Here is a 25356-nt window from a genome sequence, read left to right as displayed (position 1 = left end):
CACAACAAATCAAACAATTCAAGTGTGTCATTAGTATTACCCGAACAAAAGCATTGACCTGATTTTAAATGAAGAAAGTGCTACTTGTTGGGGTAGTTTTACTTGACTTTGACAACATCTCCACCTCATGAAATACTTTGAATGTATTGGAAGAACGAAGTATTGGAAGACAATCTGTCAGCTTTTTTGAATCGTTTGCAACCCATCAGCAAGGATGATGAAACTGGAATTAAAATGGATGCGAGTGATTGTGCACTCAAGATATAAGTCGCTAAAATTCTTGCAACAGACAACACTGTCCCTTGCTACGACAAGACACAACACAGAAGAGCTCTCATCTGAAGATTTTCTGAAATCCGGTAAGTTGCTTTGTTGAGTTGAAGACTGTAGAATGTAGTTTGAATGTATTGGAAGAACACTAAGATTTCTACAAATGGAGGCACTGATGGTTCTTTGTTTCAGAAGTGCTTCTCTGTGGGGTTTTCTTGCTGTGGCCTATTTTTAGACCGACCACCACCACCCAACAAATGGATCAATTCACATGTGTCACAATAATTACCCGAACAAAAGCATTTACTTAATTTTAAGAGCAGAAAGTGCTACTTGTTGGGGTAGTTTTACCTGACGTGAACCACTTCTCCAGCTGAAGAATGTGTTTGAATGTATTGGAACAATACTAAGATAACTTCAAATGGAGGCATTTGTTTGTTTCTGGTTTCATAAGTGCTTCTCCCTGGGGTTTTCTTGTTGAGGCCTCCGTACAGACAGACCAACACCACACAACAATTGGAACAATTCACCTGTGTCATAAGTATTACCCGAACAAGAGCATTGACCTGATTTTAAATGTTTAAGTGCTAATTGTTGGGTAGTTTTACCTGACTTGAACCACTTCTCCAAAGGATGATCACCCGTTGAATGCAAATGGTTCTGTGAATTGTTGTGGTGGCAGACAAACTGTCAGCTTTTTTGAATCGTTTGCAACCCATCAGCAAGGATGATGAAACTTGAATTAAAATGGATGCGAGTGATTGTGCACTCAAGATATATGTCGCTGAAACTTTTGCAACAGACAACACTTTCCCTGGCTACGACAAGACACAACACAGAAGAGCTCTCATCTGAAGATTTTCTGAAATCCAGTAAGTTGCTTTGTTGAGTTGAAGACTGTAGAATGTAGTTTGAATGTATTGGAAGAACACTAAGATTACTTTAAATGGAGACATTGATGGTTCTTTGTTTCAGAAGTGCTTCTCTGTGGGGTTTTCTTGCTGTGGCCTATTTTCAGACAGACCACCACCACCCAACAAATGGATCAATTCACATGTGTCATAATAATTACCCGAACAAAAGCATTTACTTAAATTTAAGAGGAGAAAGTGCTACTTGTTGGGGTAGTTTTTCCTGACGTGAACCACTTCTCGAGCTGATGAATGTGTTTGAATGTATTGGAACAATAATAAGATAACTTGAAATGGAGGCATTGATGGTTCCTTGTTCATAAGTGCTTCTCTTTGGGGTTTTCTTATTGTGGCATTATTTCAGACATATCAACACAACACAACAAATGGTACAATTCACCTGTGTCATTAGTATTACCCGAACAAAAGCATTGAACTGATTTTCAAATGTGGAAAGTGCTACTTGTTGGGGTAGTTTTATTTGAAATTGACAACATCCCCACCTCATGAAAAAGTTTAAATGTATTGGAAGAACACTAAGATTACTTCAAATGGAGGCATTGATGGTTCCTTGTTTCATAAGTGCTTTTCTTTGGCGTTGTTTTGGTCGTGATCAGATCACAATATAGGATGCAAACGGATGACCCCTCATTCAATGCAAATGCTTATGGAATTTTTTAGGTGGCAGGCCATCTGTTGGGGTAGGGGGTTGTCTTGCTGTGACTTATTTTTAGACAGACCAACACCACCTAACAAGTGGACAGATCACGTGTCATAATAATTTCCCGAACAAAAGCATTTACTTAATTTTAAAAGGAGAAAGTGCTTCTTGTTGGGGAAGTTTTATCTGACTTGAACCACTTCTCCAGCTTATGAATGTATTTGAATGATACTAAGATAACTTCAAATGGAGGCATTGATGGTTTCTGGTTTCAAAAGTGCTTCTCTTTGGGGTTTTCTTGTTGAGGCCTCCTTACAGAAAGACAATCACCACCCAACAAATGGAACAATTCACCTGTGTCATAAGTATTCCCCGAACAAAAGCATTGACCTGATTTTAAATGTAGAAAGTGCTACTTGTTGGGGTAGTTTTACTTGACTTTGACAACATCTCCACCACATGAAATAGTTTGAATGTATTGGAAGAACACTAGGATTACTTCAAATGGAGGCATTGATGGTTTCTTGTTTCATAAGTGCTTCTCTTTGGGGTTTTCTTGTTGAGGCCTCCTTCCAGACATACCAACACCACACAACAAATGGTAAAATTCACCTGTGTCAGAAGTATTACCCGAACAAAATCAGTGACCTGATTTTAAATGTAGAAAGTGCTAATTGTTGGGTAGTTTTTCCTGACTTGAACCACTTCTCCAAAGGATGACCACCCGTTGAATGCAAAAGGTTCTGTGAATTGTTGTGGTGGCAGACGAACTGTCAGCTTTGTTGAATCGTTTGCAACCCATCAGCAAGGATGATGAAACTTGAATTATAATGGATGCGAGTGATTGTGCACTCAAGATATAAGTCGCTGAAATTCTTGCAACAGACAACACTTTCCCTGGCTCCGACAAGACACAACACAGAAGAGCTCTCATCTGAAGATTTTCTGAAATCCAGTAAGATGCTTTGTTGAGTTGAAGACTGTAGAATGTAGTTTGAATGTATTGGAAGAACACTAAGATTTCTTCAAATGGAGACATTGATGGTTCTTTGTTGCAGAAGTGCTTCTCTGTGGGGTTTTCTTGCTGTGGCCTATTTTCAGACAGACCACCACCACCCAACAAATGGATCAATTCACATGTGTCATAATAATTACCCGAACAAAAGCATTTACTTAATTTGAAGAGCAGAAAGTTCTACTTGTTGGGGTAGTTTTACCTGACGTGAACCACTTCTCCAGCTGATGAATGTGTTTGAATGTATTGGAACAATACTAAGATAACTTTAAATGGAGGCATTGATGGTTCCTTGTTCATAAGTGCTTCTCTGTGGGGTTTTCTTATTGTGGCATTATTTCAGACATATCAACACCACACAACAAATGGTGCAATTCACCTGTGTCATTAGTATTACTCGAACAAAAGCATTGAACTGATTTTCAAATGTGGAAAGTGCTACTTGTTGGGGTAGTTTTATTTGAAATTGACAACATCCCCACCTCATGAAATAGTTTAAATGTATTGGAAGAACACTAAGATTACTTCAAAAAGAGGCATTGATGGTTCCTTGTTTCATAAGTGCTTTTCTTTGGGGTTGTTTTGGTCGTGATCAGATCACAATATAGGATGCAAACGGATGACCCCTCGTTGAATGCAAATGCTTATGTAATTTTCTAGGTGGCAGACCATCTGTCGGGGTAGGGGGTTGTCTTGCTGTGACTTATTTTTAGACAGACCAACACCACCCAACAAATGGAAAATTCACGTGTCATAATAATTACCCGAACAACAGCATTTACTTAATTTTAAATGGAGAAAGTGCTACTTGTTGGGGCAGTTTTATCTGACTTGAACCACTTGTCCAGCTGATGAATGTGCTTCTCTTTGGGGTTTTCTTGTTGAGGCCTCCTTCCAGACATACCAACATCACACAACAAATGGAACAATTCACCTGTGTCAGAAGTATTACCCGAACAAAAGCATTGACCTGATTTTAAATGTAGAAAGTGCTAATTGTTGGGTAGTTTTACCTGACTTGAACCACTTCTCCAAAGGATGACCACCCGTTGAATGCAAATGGTTCTGTGAATTGTTGTGGTGGCAGACGAACTGTCAGCTTTTTTGAATCGTTTGCAACCCATCGGCAAGGATGATGAAACTTGAATTAAAATGGATGCGAGTAATTGCACTCAAGATATAAGTCGCTGAAATTCTTGCAACAGACAACACTTTCCCTGGCTCCGACAAGACACAACACAGAAGAGCTCTCATCTGAAGATTTTCTGAAATCCAGTAAGTTGCTTTGTTGAGTTGAAGACTGTAGAATGTAGTTTGAATGTATTGGAAGAACACTAAGATTACTTCAAATGGAGGCATTGATGGTTCTTTGTTTCAGAAGTGCTTCTCTGTGGGGTTTTCTTGCTGTGGCCTATTTTCAGACAGACCACCACCACCCAACAAATGGATAAATTCACATGTGTCATAATAATTACCCGAACAAAAGCATTTACTTAATTTTAAGAGCAGAAAGTGCTACTTGTTGGGGTAGTTTTTCCTGACGTGAACCACTTCTCCAGCTGATGAATGTGTTTGAATGTATTGGAACAATACTAAGATAACTTGAAATGGAGGCATTGATGGTTCCTTGTTCATAAGTGCTTCTCTTTGGGGTTTTCTTATTGTGGCATTATTTCAGACATATCAACACCACACAACAAATGGTACAATTCACCTATGTCATTAGTATTACCCGAACAAAAGCATTGAACTGATTTGCAAATGTGGAAAGTGCTACTTTTTGGGGTAGTTTTATTTGAAATTGACAACATCCCCACCTCATGAAAAAGTTTAAATGTATTGGAAGAACACTAAGATTACTTCAAATGGAGGCATTGATGGTTCCTTGTTTCATAAGTGCTTTTCTTTGGGGTTGTTTTGGTCGTGATCAGATCACAATATAGGATGCAAACGGATGACCCCTCGTTGAATGCAAATGCTTATGTAATTTTCTAGGTGGCAGGCCATCTGTTGGGGTAGGGGGTTGTCTTGCTGTGACTTATTTTTAGACAGACCAACACCACCCAACAAATGGACAATTCACGTGTCATAATAATTTCTCGAACAAAAGCATTTACTTAATTTTAAAAGGAGAAAGTGCTTCTTGTTGGGGAAGTTTTATCTGACTTGAACCACTTCTGCAGCTTATGAATGTATTTGAACGATACTAAGATAACTTCCAATGGAGGCATTGATGGTTTCTGGTTTCATAAGTGCATGTTTTTGGGTTTTTCTTGTTGAGGCCTCCTTACAGACAGACAAACACCACACAACAAATGGAACAATTCACCCGTGTCACAAGTATTACCCGAACAAAAGTATTGACTTAATTTTAAAAGGAGAAAGAGCTACTTGCTGGGGAAGTTTTATCTGACTTGAACCACTTCTCCAGCTGATGAATGTATTTGAAGGATACTAAGATAACTTCAAATGGAGGCATTGATGGTTTCTGGTTTCATAAGTGCTTCTCTTTGGGTTTTCTTGTTGAGGCCTCCTTACAGAAAGACAAACATCACCCAACAAATGGTACAATTCACCTGTGTCAGAAGTATTACCCGAACAAAATCAGTGACCTGATTTTAAATGTAGAAAGTGCTAATTGTTGGGTAGTTTTTCCTGACTTGAACCACTTCTCCAAAGGATGACCACCCGTTGAGTGCAAATGGTTCAGTGACTTGTTGTGGTGGCCGACGAACTGTCAGCTTTGTTGAATCGTTTGCAACCCATCAGCAAGGATGATGAAACTTGAATTAAAATGGATGCGAGTGATTGTGCACTCAAGATATAAGTCGCTGAAATTCTTGCAACATACAACACTTTCCCTGGCTCCGACAAGACACAACACAGAAGAGCTCTCATCTGAAGATTTTCTGAAATCCAGTAAGTTGCTTTGTTGTGTTGAAGACTGTAGAATGTAGTTTGAATGTATTGGAAGAACACTAAGATTACTTCAAATGGAGACATTGATGGTTCTTTGTTTCAGAAGTGCTTCTCTGTGGGGTTTTCTTGCTGTGGCCTATTTTCAGACCGACCACCACCACCCAACAAATGGATAAATTCACATGTGTCATAATAATTTCCCGAACAAAAGCATTTACTTAATTTTAAGAGCAGAAAGTGCTACTTGTTGGGGTAGTTTTTCCTGACGTGAACCACTTCTCCAGCTGATGAATGTGTTTGAATGTATTGGAACAATACTAAGATAACTTGAAATGGAGGCATTGATGGTTCCTTGTTCATAAGTGCTTCTCTTTGGGGTTTTCTTATTGTGGCATTATTTCAGACATATCAACACCACACAACAAATGGTACAATTCACCTGTGTCATTAGTATTACCCGAACAAAAGCATTGAACTGATTTTAAAATGTGGAAAGTGCTACTTGTTGGGGTAGTTTTATTTGAAATTGACAACATCCCCACCTCATGAAAGAGTTTAAATGTATTGGAAGAACACTAAGATTACTTCAAATGGAGGCATTGATGGTTCCTTGTTTCATAAGTGCTTTTATTTGGGGTTGTTTTGGTCGTGATCAGATCACAATATAGGATGCAAACGGATGACCCCTCATTTTATGCAAATGCATATGGAATTTTTTAGGTGGCAGGCCATCTGTTGGGGTAGGGGGTTGTCTTGCTGTGACTTATTTTTAGAGGGACCAACACCACACAACAAATGGACAATTCACGTGTCATAATAATTTCCAGAACAAAAGCATTTACTTAATTTTAAAAGGAGAAAGTGCTACTTGTTGGGGAAGTTTTATCTGACTTGAACCACTTCTTCATCTTATGAATGTATTTGAACAATACTAAGATAACTTCAAATAGAGGCATTGATGGTTTCTGGTTTCATAAGTGCTTCTCTTTGGGGTTTTCTTGTTGAGGCCTCCTTCCAGACATACCAACACCACACAACAAATGGTACAATTCACCTGTGTCAGAAGTTTACCCAAACACAAGCATTGACCTGATTTTAAATGTAGAGTGCTATTTGTTGGGTAGTTTTACCTGACTTGAACCACTTCTCCAAAGCTTGACCACCCGTTGAATGCAAATGGTTCTGTGAATTGTTGTGGTGGCAGACGAACTGTCAGTTTTTTTGAATCGTTTGCAACCCATCAGCAAGGATGATGAAACTGGAATTAAAATGGATGCGAGTGATTGTGCACTCAAGATATAAGTCGCTGAAACTCTTGCAACAGACAACACTTTCCCTGGCCACGACAAGACACAAAACAGAAGAGCTCTCATCTGAAGATTTTCTGAAATCCAGTAAGTTGCTTTGTTGAGTTGAAGACTGTAGAATGTAGTTTGATTGTATTGGAAGAACACTAAGATTACTTTAAATGGAGACATTGATGGTTCTTTGTTTCAGAAGTGCTTCTCTGTGGGGTTTTCTTGCTGTGGCCTATTTTCAGACAGACCACCACCACCCAACAAATGGATCAATTCACATGTGTCATAATAATTAACCGAACAAAAGCATTTACTTAAATTTAAGAGGAGAAAGTGCTACTTGTTGGGGTAGTTTTACCTGACGTGAACCACTTCTCCAGCTGATGAACGTGTTTGAATGTATTGGAACAATACTAAGATAACTTTAAATGGAGGCATTGATGGTTCCTTGTTCATAAGTGCTTCTCTTTGGGGTTTTCTTATTGTGGCATTATTTCAGACATATCAACACCACACAACAAATGGTACAATTCACCTGTGTCATTAGTATTACCCAACATAAGCATTGAACTGATTTTCAAATGTGGAAAGTGCTACTTGTTGGGGTAGTATTACTTGACTTTGACAACATCTCCACCTCATGAAATAGATTGAATCTATTGGAAGAACACTAAGGTTAATTCAAATGGAGGCATTGATGGTTCCTTGTTTCATAAGTGCTTCTCTTTGGGGTTTTCTTATTGTGGCATTCGACAGATCATCACCACACAACAAATCGAACAATTCACATGTGTCATAATAATTACCCGAACAAAAGCATTAACTTATTTTTAAAGGGAGAAAGTGCTACTTGTTGGGGCAGTTTTATCTGACTTGAACCACTTATCCAGCTGATCAGTGTATTTGAATATATTGATACAATACTCAGATAACGTCAAATGGAGACATTGATGGTTTCTGGTTTCATCATTTCTTTTCTTTGGGTTTTTCTCATTGAGGCCTCCTTACAGACGGACCAACACCACACAACAAATGGAACAGTTCACCTGTGTCATAAGTATTACCCGAACAACAGCATTGACCTGATTTTAAATGTAGATAGTTCTACTTGTTGGGGTAGTTTGACTTGACTTTGACAACATCTCCACCTCATGAAATACTTTGAATGTATTGGAAGAACGAAGTATTGGAAGACAATCTGTCACATTTTTTGAATCGTTTGCAACCCATCAGCAAGGATGATGAAACTGGAATTAAAATGGATGCGAGTGATTGTGCACTCAAGATATAAGTCGCTAAAATTCTTGCAACAGACAACACTGTCCCTGGCTACGACAAGACACAACACAGAAGAGCTCTCATCTGAAGATTTTCTGAAATCCGGTAAGTTGCTTTGTTGAGTTGAAGACTGTAGAATGTAGTTTGAATGTATTGGAAGAACACTAAGATTTCTACAAATGGAGGCACTGATGGTTCTTTGTTTCAGAAGTGCTTCTCTGTGGGGTTTTCTTGCTGTGGCCTATTTTTAGACCGACCACCACCACCCAACAAATGGATCAATTCACATGTGTCACAATAATTACCCGAACAAAAGCATTTACTTAATTTTAAGAGCAGAAAGTGCTACTTGTTGGGGTAGTTTTACCTGACGTGAACCACTTCTCCAGCTGAAGAATGTGTTTGAATGTATTGGAACAATACTAAGATAACTTCAAATGGAGGCATTTGTTTGTTTCTGGTTTCATAAGTGCTTCTCCCTGGGGTTTTCTTGATGAGGCCTCCTTACAGACAGACCAACACCACACATCAATTGGAACAATTCACCTGTGTCATAAGTATTACCCGAACAAGAGCATTGACCTGATTTTAAATGTGATTTTAAATGATTTTAAATGTTTAAGTGCTAATTGGTGGGTAGTTTTACCTGACGTGAACCACTTCTCCAGCCGAATAATGTGTTTGAATGTATTGGAACAATACTAAGATAACTTCAAATGGAGGCATTGATGGTTCCTTGTTCATAAGTGCTTCTCTTTGGGGTTTTCTTATTGTGGCATTATTTCAGACATATCAACACCACACATCCAGTAAGTTGCTTTGTTGAGTTGAGGACTGTAGAATGTAGTTTGAATGTATTGGAAGAACACTAAGATAACTTCAAATGGAAAAAATTGATGGTTCTTTGTTTCAGAAGGGCTTCTCTGTGGGGTTTTCTTGCTGTGGCCTATTTTCAGACGGACCACCACCACCCAACAAATGGATAGATCACGTGTCATAATAATTTCCCGAACAAAAGCATTTACTTAATTTTAAAAGGAGAAAGTGCTTCTTGTTGGGGCAGTTTTATCTGACTTGAACCACTTCTCCAGCTTATGAATGTATTTGAATGATACTAAGATAACTTCAAATGGAGGCATTGATGGTTTCTTGTTTCATAAGTGCTTCTCTTTGGGGTTTTCTTGTTGAGGCCTCCTTCCAGACATACCAACACCACACAACTAATGGTACAATTCACCTGTGTCAGAAGTATTACCCGAACAAAATCAGTGACCTGATTTTAAATGTAGAAAGTGCTAATTGTTGGGTAGTTTTACCTGACTTGAACCACTTCTCCAAAGGATGACCACCCGTTGAATGCAAATGGTTCTGTGAATTGTTGGGTTTGGCAGACGAACTGTCAGCTTTGTTGAATCGTTTGCAACCCATCAGCAAGGATGATGAAACTTGAATTAAAATGGATGCGAGTGATTGTGCACTCAAGATATAAGTCGCTGAAACTTTTGCAACAGACAACACTTTCCCTGGCTACGACAAGACACAACACAGAAGAGCTCTCATCTGAAGATTTTCTGAAATCCAGTAAGTTGCTTTGTTGAGTTGAAGACTGTAGAATGTAGTTTGATTGTATTGGAAGAACACTAAGATTACTTTAAATGGAGACATTGATGGTTCTTTGTTTCAGAAGTGCTTCTCTGTGGGGTTTTCTTGCTGTGTCCTATTTTCAGACAGACCACCACCACCCAACAAATGGATCAATTCACATGTGTCATAATAATTACCCGAACAAAAGCATTTACTTATTTTTAAGAGCAGAAAGTGCTACATTGTTGGGGTAGTTTTTCCTGACGTGAACCACTTCTCCAGCTGATGAATGTGTTTGAATGTATTGGAACAATACTAAGATAACTTGAAATGGAGGCATTGATGGTTCCTTGTTCATAAGTGCTTCTCTTTGGGGTTTTCTTATTGTGGCATTATTTCAGACATATCAACACCACACAACAAATGGTACAATTCACCTGTGTCATTAGTATTACCCGAACAAAAGCATTGAACTGATTTTCAAATGTGGAAAGTGCTACTTGTTGGGGTAGTTTTATTTGAAATTGACAACATCCCCACCTCATGAAAGAGTTTAAATGTATTGGAAGAACACTAAGATTACTTCAAATGGAGGCATTGATGGTTCCTTATAAGTGCTTTTCTTTGGGGTTGTTTTGGTCGTGATCAGATCACAATATAGGATGCAAACGGATGACCCCTCATTCAATGCAAATGCTTATGGAATTTTTTAGGTGGCAGGCCATCTGTTGGGGTAGGGGGTTGTCTTGCTGTGACTTATTTTTAGACAGACCAACACCACCCAACAAATGGACAATTCACGTGTCATAATAACTACCCGAACAACAGCATTTACTTAATTTTAAAAGGAGAAAGTGCTACTTGTTGGGGCAGTTTTATCTGACTTGAACCACTTCTCCAGCTTATGAATGTATTTGAATGATACTAAGATAACTTCAAATGGAGGCATTGATGGTTTCTGGTTTCAAAAGTGCTTCTCTTTGGGGTTTTCTTGTTGAGGCCTCCTTACAGAAAGACAAACACCACCCAACAAATGGAACAATTCACCTGTGTCATGAGTATTACCCGAACAAAAGCATTGACCTGATTTTAAATGTAGAAAGTGCTACTTGTTGGGGTAGTTTTACTTTACTTTGACAACATCTCCACCACATGAAATAGTTTGAATGTATTGGAAGAACACTAAGATTACTTCAAATGGAGGCATTGATGGTTTCTTGTTTCATAAGTGCTTCTCTTTGGGGTTTTCTTGTTGAGGCCTCCTTCCAGACATACCAACACCACACAACTAATGGTACAATTCACCTGTGTCAGAAGTATTACCCGAACAAAATCAGTGACCTGATTTTAAATCTAGAAAGTGCTAATTGTTGGGTAGTTTTACCTGACTTGAACCACTTCTCCAAAGGATGACCACCCGTTGAATGCAAATGGTTCTGTGAATTGTTGTGGTGGCAGACGGACTGTCAGCTTTGTTGAATCGTTTGCAACCCATCAGCAAGGATGATGAAACTTGAATTAAAATGGATGCGAGTGATTGTGCACTCAAGATATAAGTCGCTGAAATTCTTGCTACAGACAACACTTTCCCTGGCTACGACAAGACACAACACAGAAGAGCTCTCATCTGAAGATTTTCTGAAATCCAGTAAGTTGCTTTGTTGAGTTGAAGACTGTAGAATGTAGTTTGAATGTATTGGAAGAACACTAAGATAACTTCAAATGGAAAAAATTGATGGTTCTTTGTTTCAGAAGTGCTTCTCTGTGGGGTTTTCTTGCTGTGGCCTATTTTCAGACAGACCACCACCACCCAACAAATGGATCAATTCACATGTGTCATAATAATTACCCGAACAAACTCATTTACTTAAATTTAAGAGCAGAAAGTGCTACTTGTTGGGGTCGTTTTTCCTGACGTGAACCACTTCTCCAGCTGATGAATGTGTTTGAATGTATTGGAACAATACTAAGATAACTTTAAATGGAGGCATTGATGGTTCCTTGTTCATAAGTGCTTCTCTTTGGGGTTTTCTTATTGTGGCATTATTTCAGACATAGCAACACCACACAACAAATGGTACAATTCACCTGTGTCATTAGTATTACCCGTACATAGGCATTGAACTGATTTTCAAATGTGGAAAGTGCTACTTGTTGGGTTAGTTTTATTTGAAATTGACAACATCCCCACCTCATGAAAAAGTTTAAATGTATTGGAAGAACACTAAGATTACTTCAAATGGAGGCAGTGATGGTTCCTTGTTTCATAAGTGCTTTTCTTTGGGGTTGTTTTGGTCGTGATCAGATCACAATATAGGATGCAAACGGATGACCCCTCGTTGAATGCAAATGCTTATGTAATTTTTTAGGTGGCAGACCATCTGTAGGGGTAGGGGGTTGTCTTGCTGTGACTTATTTTTAGAGGGACCAACACCACCCAACAAATGGACAATTCACGTGTCATAATAATTTCCAGAACAAAAGCATTTACTTAATTTTAAAAGGAGAAAGTGCTACTTGTTGGGGAAGTTTTATCTGACTTGAACCACTTCTTCATCTTATGAATGTATTTGAACAATACTAAGATAACTTCAAATAGAGGCATTGATGGTTTCTGGTTTCATAAGTGCTTCTCTTTGGGGTTTTCTTGTTGAGGCCTCCTTCCAGACATACCAACACCACACAACAAATGGTACAATTCACCTGTGTCAGAAGTTTACCCAAACACAAGCATTGACCTGATTTTAAATGTAGAGTGCTAATTGTTGGGTAGTTTTACCTGACTTGAACCACTTCTCCAAAGCTTGACCACCCGTTGAATGCAAATGGTTCTGTGAATTGTTGTGGTGGCAGACGAACTGTCAGCTTTTTTGAATCGTTTGCAACCCATCAGCAAGGATGATGAAACTGGAATTAAAATGGATGCGAGTGATTGTGCACTAAAGATATAAGTCGCTGAAACTCTTGCAACAGACAACACTTTCCCTGGCTACGACAAGACACAACACAGAAGAGCTCTCATCTGAAGATTTTCTGAAATCCAGTAAGTTGCTTTGTTGAGTTGAAGACTGTAGAATGTAGTTTGATTGTGTTGGAAGAACACTAAGATTACTTTAAATGGAGACATTGATGGTTCTTTGTTTCAGAAGTGCTTCTCTGTGGGGTTTTCTTGCTGTGGCCTATTTTCAGACGGACCACCACCACCCAACAAATGGATCAATTCACATGTGTCATAATAATTACCCGAACAAAAGCATTTACTTAACTTTAAGAGGAGAAAGTGCTACTTGTTGGGGTAGTTTTACCTGACGTGAACCACTTCTCCAGCTGATGAACGTGTTTGAATGTATTGGAACAATACTAAGATAACTTTAAATGGAGGCATTGATGGTTCCTTGTTCATAAGTGCTTCTCTTTGGGGTTTTCTTATTGTGGCATTATTTCAGACATATCCACACCACACAACAAATGGTACAATTCACCTGTGTCATTAGTATTACCTGTGCATAGGCATTGAACTGATTTTCAAATGTGGAAAGTGCTACTTGTTGGGTTAGTTTTATTTGAAATTGACAACATCCCCACCTCATGAAAAAGTTTAAATGTATTGGAAGAACACTAAGATTACTTCAAATGGAGGCAGTGATGGTTCCTTGTTTCATAAGTGCTTTTCTTTGGGGTTGTTTTGGTCGTGATCAGATCACAATATAGGATGCAAACGGATGACCCCTCGTTGAATGCAAATGCTTATGTAATTTTTTAGGTGGCAGACCATCTGTAGGGGTAGGGGGTTGTCTTGCTGTGACTTATTTTTAGAGGGACCAACACCACCCAACAAATGGACAATTCACGTGTCATAATAATTTCCAGAACAAAAGCATTTACTTAATTTTAAAAGGAGAAAGTGCTACTTGTTGGGGAAGTTTTATCTGACTTGAACCACTTCTTCATCTTATGAATGTATTTGAACAATATTAAGATAACTTCAAATAGAGGCATTGATGGTTTCTGGTTTCATAAGTGCTTCTCTTTGGGGTTTTCTTGTTGAGGCCTCCTTCCAGACATACCAACACCACACAACAAATGGTACAATTCACCTGTGTCAGAAGTTTACCCAAACACAAGCATTGACCTGATTTTAAATGTAGAGTGCTAATTGTTGGGTAGTTTTACCTGACTTGAACCACTTCTCCAAAGCTTGACCACCCGTTGAATGCAAATGGTTCTGTGAATTGTTGTGGTGGCAGACGAACTGTCAGCTTTTTTGAATCGTTTGCAACCCATCAGCAAGGATGATGAAACTGGAATTAAAATGGATGCGAGTGATTGTGCACTAAAGATATAAGTCGCTGAAACTCTTGCAACAGACAACACTTTCCCTGGCTACGACAAGACACAACACAGAAGAGCTCTCATCTGAAGATTTTCTGAAATCCAGTAAGTTGCTTTGTTGAGTTGAAGACTGTAGAATGTAGTTTGATTGTATTGGAAGAACACTAAGATTACTTTAAATGGAGACATTGATTGTTATTTGTTTCAGAAGTGCTTCTCTGTGGGGTTTTCTTGCTGTGGCCTATTTTCAGACAGACCACCACCACCCAACAAATGGATCAATTCACATGTGTCATAATAATTACCCGAACAAAAGCATTTACTTAAATTTAAGAGCAGAAAGTGCTACTTGTTGGGGTCGTTTTTCCTGACGTGAACCACTTCTCCAGCTGATGAATGTGTTTGAATGTATTGGAACAATACTAAGATAACTTTAAATGGAGGCATTGATGGTTCCTTGTTCATAAGTGCTTCTCTTTGGGGTTTTCTTATTGTGGCATTATTTCAGACATAGCAACACCACACAACAAATGGTACAATTCACCTGTGTCATTAGTATTACCCGTACATAGGCATTGAACTGATTTTCAAATGTGGAAAGTGCTACTTGTTGGGTTAGTTTTATTTGAAATTGACAACATCCCCACCTCATGAAAAAGTTTAAATGTATTGGAAGAACACTAAGATTACTTCAAATGGAGGCAGTGATGGTTCCTTGTTTCATAAGTGCTTTTCTTTGGGGTTGTTTTGGTCGTGATCAGATCACAATATATAGATGCAAACGGATGACCCCTCGTTGAATGCAAATGCTTATGTAATTTTTTAGGTGGCAGACCATCTGTAGGGGTAGGGGGTTGTCTTGCTGTGACTTATTTTTAGAGGGACCAACACCACCCAACAAATGGACAATTCACGTGTCATAATAATTTCCAGAACAAAAGCATTTACTTAATTTTAAAAGGAGAAAGTGCTACTTGTTGGGGAAGTTTTATCTGACTTGAACCACTTCTTCATCTTATGAATGTATTTGAACAATACTAAGATAACTTCAAATAGAGGCATTGATGGTTTCTGGTTTCATAAGTGCTTCTCTTTGGGGTTTTCTTGTTGAGGCCTCCTTCCAGACATACCAACACCACACAACAAATGGTACAATTCACCTGTGTCAGAAGTTTACCCAAACACAAGCATTGACCTGATTTTAATTGTAGAGTGCTAATTGTTGGGTAGTTTTACCTGACTTGAACCACTTCTCCAAAGCTTGACCACCCGTTGAATGCAAATGGTTCTGTGAATTGTTGTGGTGGCAGACGAACTGTCAGCTTTTTTGAATCGTTTGCAACCCATCAGCAAGGATGATGAAACTGGAATTAAAATGGATGCGAGTGATTGTGCACTCAAGATATAAGTCGCTGAAACTCTTGCAACAGACAACACTTTCCCTGGCTACGACAAGACACAACACAGAAGAGCTCTCATCTGAAGATTTTCTGAAATCCAGTAAGTTGCTTTGTTGAGTTGAAGACTGTAGAATGTAGTTTGATTGTATTGGAAGAACACTAAGATTACTTTAAATGGAGACATTGATGGTTCTTTGTTTCAGAAGTGCTTCTCTGTGGGGTTTTCTTGCTGTGGCCTATTTTCAGACAGACCACCACCACCCAACAAATGGATCAATTCACATGTGTCATAATAATTACCCGAACAAAAGCATTTACTTAAATTTAAGAGGAGAAAGTGCTACTTGTTGGGGTAGTTTTACCTGACGTGAACCACTTCTCCAGCTGATGAACGTGTTTGAATGTATTGGAACAATACTAAGATAACTTTAAATGGAGGCAGTGATGGTTCCTTGTTCATAAGTGCTTCTCTTTGGGGTTTTCTTATTGTGGCATTATTTCAGACATATCCACACCACACAACAAATGGTACAATTCACCTGTGTCATTAGTATTACCCGTACATAGGCATTGAACTGATTTTCAAATGTGGAAAGTGCTACTTGTTTGGTTAGTTTTATTTGAAATTGACAACATCCCCACCTCATGAAAAAGTTTAAATGTATTGGAAGAACACTAAGATTACTTCAAATGGAGGCAGTGATGGTTCCTTGTTTCATAAGTGCTTTTCTTTGGGGTTGTTTTGGTCGTGATCAGATCACAATATAGGATGCAAACGGATGCCCCTCGTTGAATGCAAATGCTTATGTAATTTTTTAGGTGGCAGACCATCTGTAGGGGTAGGGGGTTGTCTTGCTGTGACTTATTTTTAGAGGGACCAACACCACCCAACAAATGGACAATTCACGTGTCATAATAATTTCCAGAACAAAAGCATTTACTTAATTTTAAAAGGAGAAAGTGCTACTTGTTGGGGAAGTTTTATCTGACTTGAACCACTTCTTCATCTTATGAATGTATTTGAACAATACCAAGATAACTTCAAATAGAGGCATTGATGGTTTCTGGTTTCATAAGTGCTTCTCTTTGGGGTTTTCTTGTTGAGGCCTCCTTCCAGACATACCAACACCACACAACAAATGGTACAATTCACCTGTGTCAGAAGTTTACCCAAACACAAGCATTGACCTGATTTTAAATGTAGAGTGCTAATTGTTGGGTAGTTTTACCTGACTTGAACCACTTCTCCAAAGCTTGACCACCCGTTGAATGCAAATGGTTCTGTGAATTGTGTGGTGGCAGACGAACTGTCAGCTTTTTTGAATCGTTTGCAACCCATCAGCAAGGATGATGAAACTGGAATTAAAATGGATGCGAGTGATTGTGCACTAAAGATATAAGTCGCTGAAACTCTTGCAACAGACAACACTTTCCCTGGCTACGACAAGACACAACACAGAAGAGCTCTCATCTGAAGATTTTCTGAAATCCAGTAAGTTGCTTTGTTGAGTTGAAGACTGTAGAATGTAGTTTGATTGTATTGGAAGAACACTAAGATTACTTTAAATGGAGACATTGATTGTTATATGTTTCAGAAGTGCTTCTCTGTGGGGTTTTCTTGCTGTGGCCTATTTTCAGACAGACCACCACCACCCAACAAATGGATCAATTCACATGTGTCATAATAATTACCCGAACAAAAGCATTTACTTAAATTTAAGAGCAGAAAGTGCTACTTGTTGGGGTCGTTTTTCCTGACGTGAACCACTTCTCCAGCTGATGAATGTGTTTGAATGTATTGGAACAATACTAAGATAACTTTAAATGGAGGCATTGATGGTTCCTTGTTCATAAGTGCTTCTCTTTGGGGTTTTCTTATTGTGGCATTATTTCAGACATAGCAACACCACACAACAAATGGTACAATTCACCTGTGTCATTAGTATTACCCGTACATAGGCATTGAACTGATTTTCAAATGTGGAAAGTGCTACTTGTTGGGTTAGTTTTATTTGAAATTGACAACATCCCCACCTCATGAAAAAGTTTAAATGTATTGGAAGAACACTAAGATTACTTCAAATGGAGGCAGTGATGGTTCCTTGTTTCATAAGTGCTTTTCTTTGGGGTTGTTTTGGTCGTGATCAGATCACAATATATAGATGCAAAAGGATGACCCCTCGTTGAATGCAAATGCCTATGTAATTTTTTAGGTGGCAGACCATCTGTAGGGGTAGGGGGTTGTCTTGCTGTGACTTATTTTTAGAGGGACCAACACCACCCAACAAATGGACAATTCACGTGTCATAATAATTTCCAGAACAAAAGCATTTACTTAATTTTAAAAGGAGAAAGTGCTACTTGTTGGGGAAGTTTTATCTGACTTGAACCACTTCTTCATCTTATGAATGTATTTGAACAATACTAAGATAACTTCAAATAGAGGCATTGATGGTTTCTGGTTTCATAAGTGCTTCTCTTTGGGGTTTTCTTGTTGAGGCCTCCTTCCAGACATACCAACACCACACAACAAATGGTACAATTCACCTGTGTCAGAAGTTTACCCAAACACAAGCATTGACCTGATTTTAAATGTAGAGTGCTAATTGTTGGGTAGTTTTACCTGACTTGAACCACTTCTCCAAAGCTTGACCACCCGTTGAATGCAAATGGTTCTGTGAATTGTTGTGGTGGCAGACGAACTGTCAGCTTTTTTGAATCGTTTGCAACCCATCAGCAAGGATGATGAAACTGGAATTAAAATGGATGCGAGTGATTGTGCACTCAAGATATAAGTCGCTGAAACTCTTGCAACAGACAACACTTTCCCTGGCTACGACAAGACACAACACAGAAGAGCTCTCATCTGAAGATTTTCTGAAATCCAGTAAGTTGCTTTGTTGAGTTGAAGACTGTAGAATGTAGTTTGATTGTATTGGAAGAACACTAAGATTACTTTAAATGGAGACATTGATGGTTCTTTGTTTCAGAAGTGCTTCTCTGTGGGGTTTTCTTGCTGTGGCCTATTTTCAGACAGACCACCACCACCCAACAAATGGATCAATTCACATGTGTCATAATAATTACCCGAACAAAAGCATTTACTTAAATTTAAGAGGAGAAAGTGCTACTTGTTGGGGTAGTTTTACCTGACGTGAACCACTTCTCCAGCTGATGAACGTGTTTGAATGTATTGGAACAATACTAAGATAACTTTAAATGGAGGCAGTGATGGTTCCTTGTTCATAAGTGCTTCTCTTTGGGGTTTTCTTATTGTGGCATTATTTCAGACATATCCACACCACACAACAAATGGTACAATTCACCTGTGTCATTAGTATTACCCGTACATAGGCATTGAACTGATTTTCAAATGTGGAAAGTGCTACTTGTTGGTTTAGTTTTATTTGAAATTGACAACATCCCCACCTCATGAAAAAGTTTAAATGTATTGGAAGAACACTAAGATTACTTCAAATGGAGGCAGTGATGGTTCCTTGTTTCATAAGTGCTTTTCTTTGGGGTTGTTTTGGTCGTGATCAGATCACAATATAGGATGCAAACGGATGACCCCTCGTTGAATGCAAATGTTTATGTAATTTTTTAGGTGGCAGACCATCTGTAGGGGTAGGGGGTTGTCTTGCTGTGACTTATTTTTAGAGGGACCAACACCACCCAACAAATGGACAATTCACGTGTCATAATAATTTCCAGAACAAAAGCATTTACTTAATTTTAAAAGGAGAAAGTGCTACTTGTTGGGGAAGTTTTATCTGACTTGAACCACTTCTTCATCTTATGAATGTATTTGAACAATACTAAGATAACTTCAAATAGAGGCATTGATGGTTTCTGGTTTCATAAGTGCTTCTCTTTGGGGTTTTCTTGTTGAGGCCTCCTTCCAGACATACCAACACCACACAACAAATGGTACAATTCACCTGTGTCAGAAGTTTACCCAAACACAAGCATTGACCTGATTTTAAATGTAGAGTGCTAATTGTTGGGTAGTTTTACCTGACTTGAACCACTTCTCCAAAGCTTGACCACCCGTTGAATGCAAATGGTTCTGTGAATTGTTGTGGTGGCAGACGAACTGTCAGCTTTTTTGAATCGTTTGCAACCCATCAGCAAGGATGATGAAACTGGAATTAAAATGGATGCGAGTGATTGTGCACTAAAGATATAAGTCGCTGAAACTCTTGCAACAGACAACACTTTCCCTGGCTACGACAAGACACAACACAGAAGAGCTCTCATCTGAAGATTTTCTGAAATCCAGTAAGTTGCTTTGTTGAGTTGAAGACTGTAGAATGTAGTTTGATTGTATTGGAAGAACACTAAGATTACTTTAAATGGAGACATTGATTGTTATTTGTTTCAGAAGTGCTTCTCTGTGGGGTTTTCTTGCTGTGGCCTATTTTCAGACCGACCACCACCACCCAACAAATGGATCAATTCACATTTGTCATAATAATTACCCGAACAAAAGCATTTACTTAAATTTAAGAGCAGAAAGTGCTACTTGTTGGGGTCGTTTTTCCTGACGTGAACCACTTCTCCAGCTGATGAATGTGTTTGAATGTATTGGAACAATACTAAGATAACTTTAAATGGAGGCATTGATGGTTCCTTGTTCATAAGTGCTTCTCTTTGGGGTTTTCTTATTGTGGCATTATTTCAGACATAGCAACACCACACAACAAATGGTACAATTCACCTGTGTCATTAGTATTACCCGTACATAGGCATTGAACTGATTTTCAAATGTGGAAAGTGCTACTTGTTGGGTTAGTTTTATTTGAAATTGACAACATCCCCACCTCATGAAAAAGTTTAAATGTATTGGAAGAACACTAAGATTACTTCAAATGGAGGCAGTGATGGTTCCTTGTTTCATAAGTGCTTTTCTTTGGGGTTGTTTTGGTCGTGATCAGATCACAATATATAGATGCAAACGGATGACCCCTCGTTGAATGCAAATGCTTATGTAATTTTTTAGGTGGCAGACCATCTGTAGGGGTAGGGGGTTGTCTTGCTGTGACTTATTTTTAGAGGGACCAACACCAATCAACAAATGGACAATTCACGTGTCATAATAATTTCCAGAACAAAAGCATTTACTTAATTTTAAAAGGAGAAAGTGCTACTTGTTGGGGAAGTTTTATCTGACTTGAACCACTTCTTCATCTTATGAATGTATTTGAACAATACTCAGATAACTTCAAATAGAGGCATTGATGGTTTCTGGTTTCATAAGTGCTTCTCTTTGGGGTTTTCTTGTTGAGGCCTCCTTCCAGACATACCAACACCACACAACAAATGGTACAATTCACCTGTGTCAGAAGTTTACCCAAACACAAGCATTGACCTGATTTTAAATGTAGAGTGCTAATTGTTGGGTAGTTTTACCTGACTTGAACCACTTCTCCAAAGCTTGACCACCCGTTGAATGCAAATGGTTCTGTGAATTGTTGTGGTGGCAGACGAACTGTCAGCTTTTTTGAATCGTTTGCAACCCATCAGCAAGGATGATGAAACTGGAATTAAAATGGATGCGAGTGATTGTGCACTCAAGATATAAGTCGCTGAAACTCTTGCAACAGACAACACTTTCCCTGGCTACGACAAGACACAACACAGAAGAGCTCTCATCTGAAGATTTTCTGAAATCCAGTAAGTTGCTTTGTTGAGTTGAAGACTGTAGAATGTAGTTTGATTGTATTGGAAGAACACTAAGATTACTTTAAATGGAGACATTGATGGTTCTTTGTTTCAGAAGTGCTTCTCTGTGGGGTTTTCTTGCTGTGGCCTATTTTCAGACAGACCACCACCACCCAACAAATGGAACAATTCACATGTGTCATAATAATTACCCGAACAAAAGCATTTACTTAAATTTAAGAGGAGAAAGTGCTACTTGTTGGGGTAGTTTTACCTGACGTGAACCACTTCTCCAGCTGATGAACGTGTTTGAATGTATTGGAACAATACTAAGATAACTTTAAATGGAGGCAGTGATGGTTCCTTGTTCATAAGTGCTTCTCTTTGGGGTTTTCTTATTGTGGCATTATTTCAGACATATCAACACCACACAACAAATGGTACAATTCACCTATGTCATTAGTATTACCCGAACAAAAGCATTGAACTGATTTGCAAATGTGGAAAGTGCTACTTGTTGGGGTAGTTTTATTTGAAATTGACAACATCCCCACCTCATGAAAAAGTTTAAATGTATTGGAAGAACACTAAGATTACTTCAAATGGAGGCATTGATGGTTCCTTGTTTCATAAGTGCTTTTCTTTGGGGTTGTTTTGGTCGTGATCAGATCACAATATAGGATGCAAACGGATGACCCCTCGTTGAATGCAAATGCTTATGTAATTTTTTAGGTGGCAGACCATCTGTAGGGGTAGGGGGTTGTCTTGCTGTGACTTATTTTTAGACAGACCAACACCACCCAACAAATGGACAATTCACGTGTCATAATAATTTCTCGAACAAAAGCATTTACTTAATTTTAAAAGGAGAAAGTGCTACTTGTTGGGGAAGTTTTATCTGACTTGAACCACTTCTCCAGCTTATGAATGTATTTGAATGATACTAAGATAACTTCAAATGGAGGCATTGATGGTTTCTGGTTTCAAAAGTGCTTCTCTTTGGGGTTTTCTTGTTGAGGCCTCCTTACAGAAAGACAAACACCACCCAACAAATGGAACAATTCACCTGTGTCATAAGTATTACCCGAACAAAAGCATTGACCTGATTTTAAATGTAGAAAGTGCTACTTGTTGGGGTAGTTTTACTTGACTTTGACAACATCTCCACCACATGAAATAGTTTGAATGTATTGGAAGAACACTAAGATTACTTCAAATGGAGGCATTGATGGTTTCTTGTTTCATAAGTGCTTCTCTTTGGGGTTTTCTTGTTTAGGCCTCCTTCCAGACATACAAACACCACACAACAAATGGTACAATTCACCTGTGTCAGAAGTATTACCCGAACAAAATCAGTGACCTGATTTTAAATGTAGAAAGTGCTAATTGTTGGGTTGTTTTTCCTGACTTGAACCACTTCTCCAAAGGATGACCACCCGTTGAATGCAAATGGTTCTGTGAATTGTTGTGGTGGCAGACGAACTGTCAGCTTTGTTGAATCGTTTGCAACCCATCAGCAAGGATGATGAAACTTGAATTAAAATGGATCTGAGTGATTGTGCACTCAAGATATAAGTCGCTGAAATTCTTGCAACAGACAACACTTTCCCTGGCTCCGACAAGACACAACACAGAAGAGCTCTCATCTGAAGATTTTCTGAAATCCAGTAAGTTGCTTTGTTGAGTTGAAGACTGTAGAATGTAGTTTGAATGTATTGGAAGAACACTAAGATTACTTCTAATGGAGACATTGATGGTTCTTTGTTTCAGAAGTGCTTCTCTGTGGGGTTTTCACATGTGTCATAATAATTACCCGAACAAAAGCATTTACTTAATTTTAAGAGCAGAAAGTGCATCTTGTTGGGGTAGTTTTACCTGACGTGAACCACTTCTCCAGCTGATTAATGTGTTTGAATGTATTGGAACAATACTAAGATAACTTTAAATGGAGGCATTGATGGTTCCCTGTTCATAAGTGCTTCTCTTTGGGGTTTTCTTATTGTGGCATTATTTCAGACATATCAACACCACACAACAAATGGTACAATTCACCTGTGTCATTAGTATTACCCAACATAAGCATTGAACTGATTTTCAAATGTGGAAAGTGCTACTTGTTGGGGTAGTTTTACTTGACTTTGACAACATCTCCACCTCATGAAATAGATTGAATCTATTGGAAGAACACTAAGGTTAATTCAAATGGAGGCATTGATGGTTCCTTGTTTCATAAGTGCTTCTCTTTGGGGTTTTCTTATTGTGGCATTAGACAGATCATCACCACACAACAAATCGAACCATTCACATGTGTCATAATAATTACCCGAACAAAAGCATTAACTTATTTTTAAAGGGAGAAAGTGCTACTTGTTGGGGCAGTTTTATCTGACTTGAACCACTTATCCAGCTGATCAGTGTATTTGAATATATTGATACAATACTCAGATAACGTCAAATGGAGACATTGATGGTTTCCGGTTTCATCATTTCTTTTCTTTGGGTTTTTCTCATTGAGGCCTCCTTACAGACAGACCAACACCACACAACAAATGGAACAGTTCACCTGTGTCATAAGTATTACCCGAACAACAGCATTGACCTGATTTTAAATGTAGATAGTTCTACTTGTTGGGGTAGTTTGACTTGACTTTGACAACATCTCCACCTCATGAAAAAGTTTGAATGTATTGGAAGAACACTCACATTACTTCAAATGGAGGCATTGATGGTTTTTTGTTCATAAGTGCTTCTCTTTGGGGTTTTCTTATTGTGTCATTCTTTTAGACGGATCAACACCACACAACAAATCAAACAATTCAAGTGTGTCATTAGTATTACCCGAACAAAAGCATTGACCTGATTTTAAATGAAGAAAGTGCTACTTGTTGGGGTAGGTTTACTTGACTTTGACAACATCTCCACCTCATGAAATACTTTGAATGTATTGGAAGACAATCTGTCAGCTTTTTTGAATCGTTTGCAACCCATCAGCAAGGATGATGAAACTTGAATTATAATGGATGCGAGTGATTGTGCACTCAAGATATAAGTCGCTGAAATTCTTGCAACAGACAACACTTTCCCTGGCTCCGACAAGACACAACACAGAAGAGCTCTCATCTGAAGATTTTCTGAAATCCAGTAAGTTGCTTTGTTGAGTTGAAGACTGTAGAATGTAGTTTGAATGTATTGGAAGAACACTAAGATTACTTCAAATGGAGGCATTGATGGTTCTTTGTTTCAGAAGTGCTTCTCTGTGGGGTTTTCTTGCTGTGGCCTATTTTTAGACCGACCACCACCACCCAACAAATGGATCAATTCACATGTGTCACAATAATTACCCGAACAAAAGCATTTACTTAATTTTAAGAGCAGAAAGTGCTACTTGTTGGGGTAGTTTTACCTGACGTGAACCACTTCTCCAGCTGAAGAATGTGTTTGAATGTATTGGAACAATACTAAGATAACTTCAAATGGAGGCATTTGTTTGTTTCTGGTTTCATAAGTGCTTCTCTTTGGGGTTTTCTTGTTGAGGCCTCCTTCCAGACATACCAACACCACACAACAAATGGTAAAATTCACCTGTGTCAGAAGTATTACCCGAACAAAATCAGTGACCTGATTTTAAATGTAGAAAGTGCTAATTGTTGGGTAGTTTTTCCTGACTTGAACCACTTCTCCAAAGGATGACCACCCGTTGAATGCAAATGGTTCTGTGAATTGTTGTGGTGGCAGACGAACTGTCAGCTTTGTTGAATCGTTTGCAACCCATCAGCAAGGATGATGAAACTTGAATTATAATGGATGCGAGTGATTGTGCACTCAAGATATAAGTCGCTGAAATTCTTGCAACAGACAACACTTTCCCTGGCTCCGACAAGACACAACACAGAAGAGCTCTCATCTGAAGATTTTCTGAAATCCAGTAAGTTGCTTTGTTGAGTTGAAGACTGTAGAATGTAGTTTGAATGTATTGGAAGAACACTAAGATTACTTCAAATGGAGGCATTGATGGTTCTTTGTT

This window comes from Zeus faber (genome assembly GCF_960531495.2).
Source record: "Zeus faber genome assembly, chromosome: 2".
Taxonomy (NCBI): Eukaryota; Metazoa; Chordata; class Actinopteri; order Zeiformes; family Zeidae; genus Zeus; species Zeus faber.
This window is presented reverse-complemented; position numbering follows the sequence as displayed.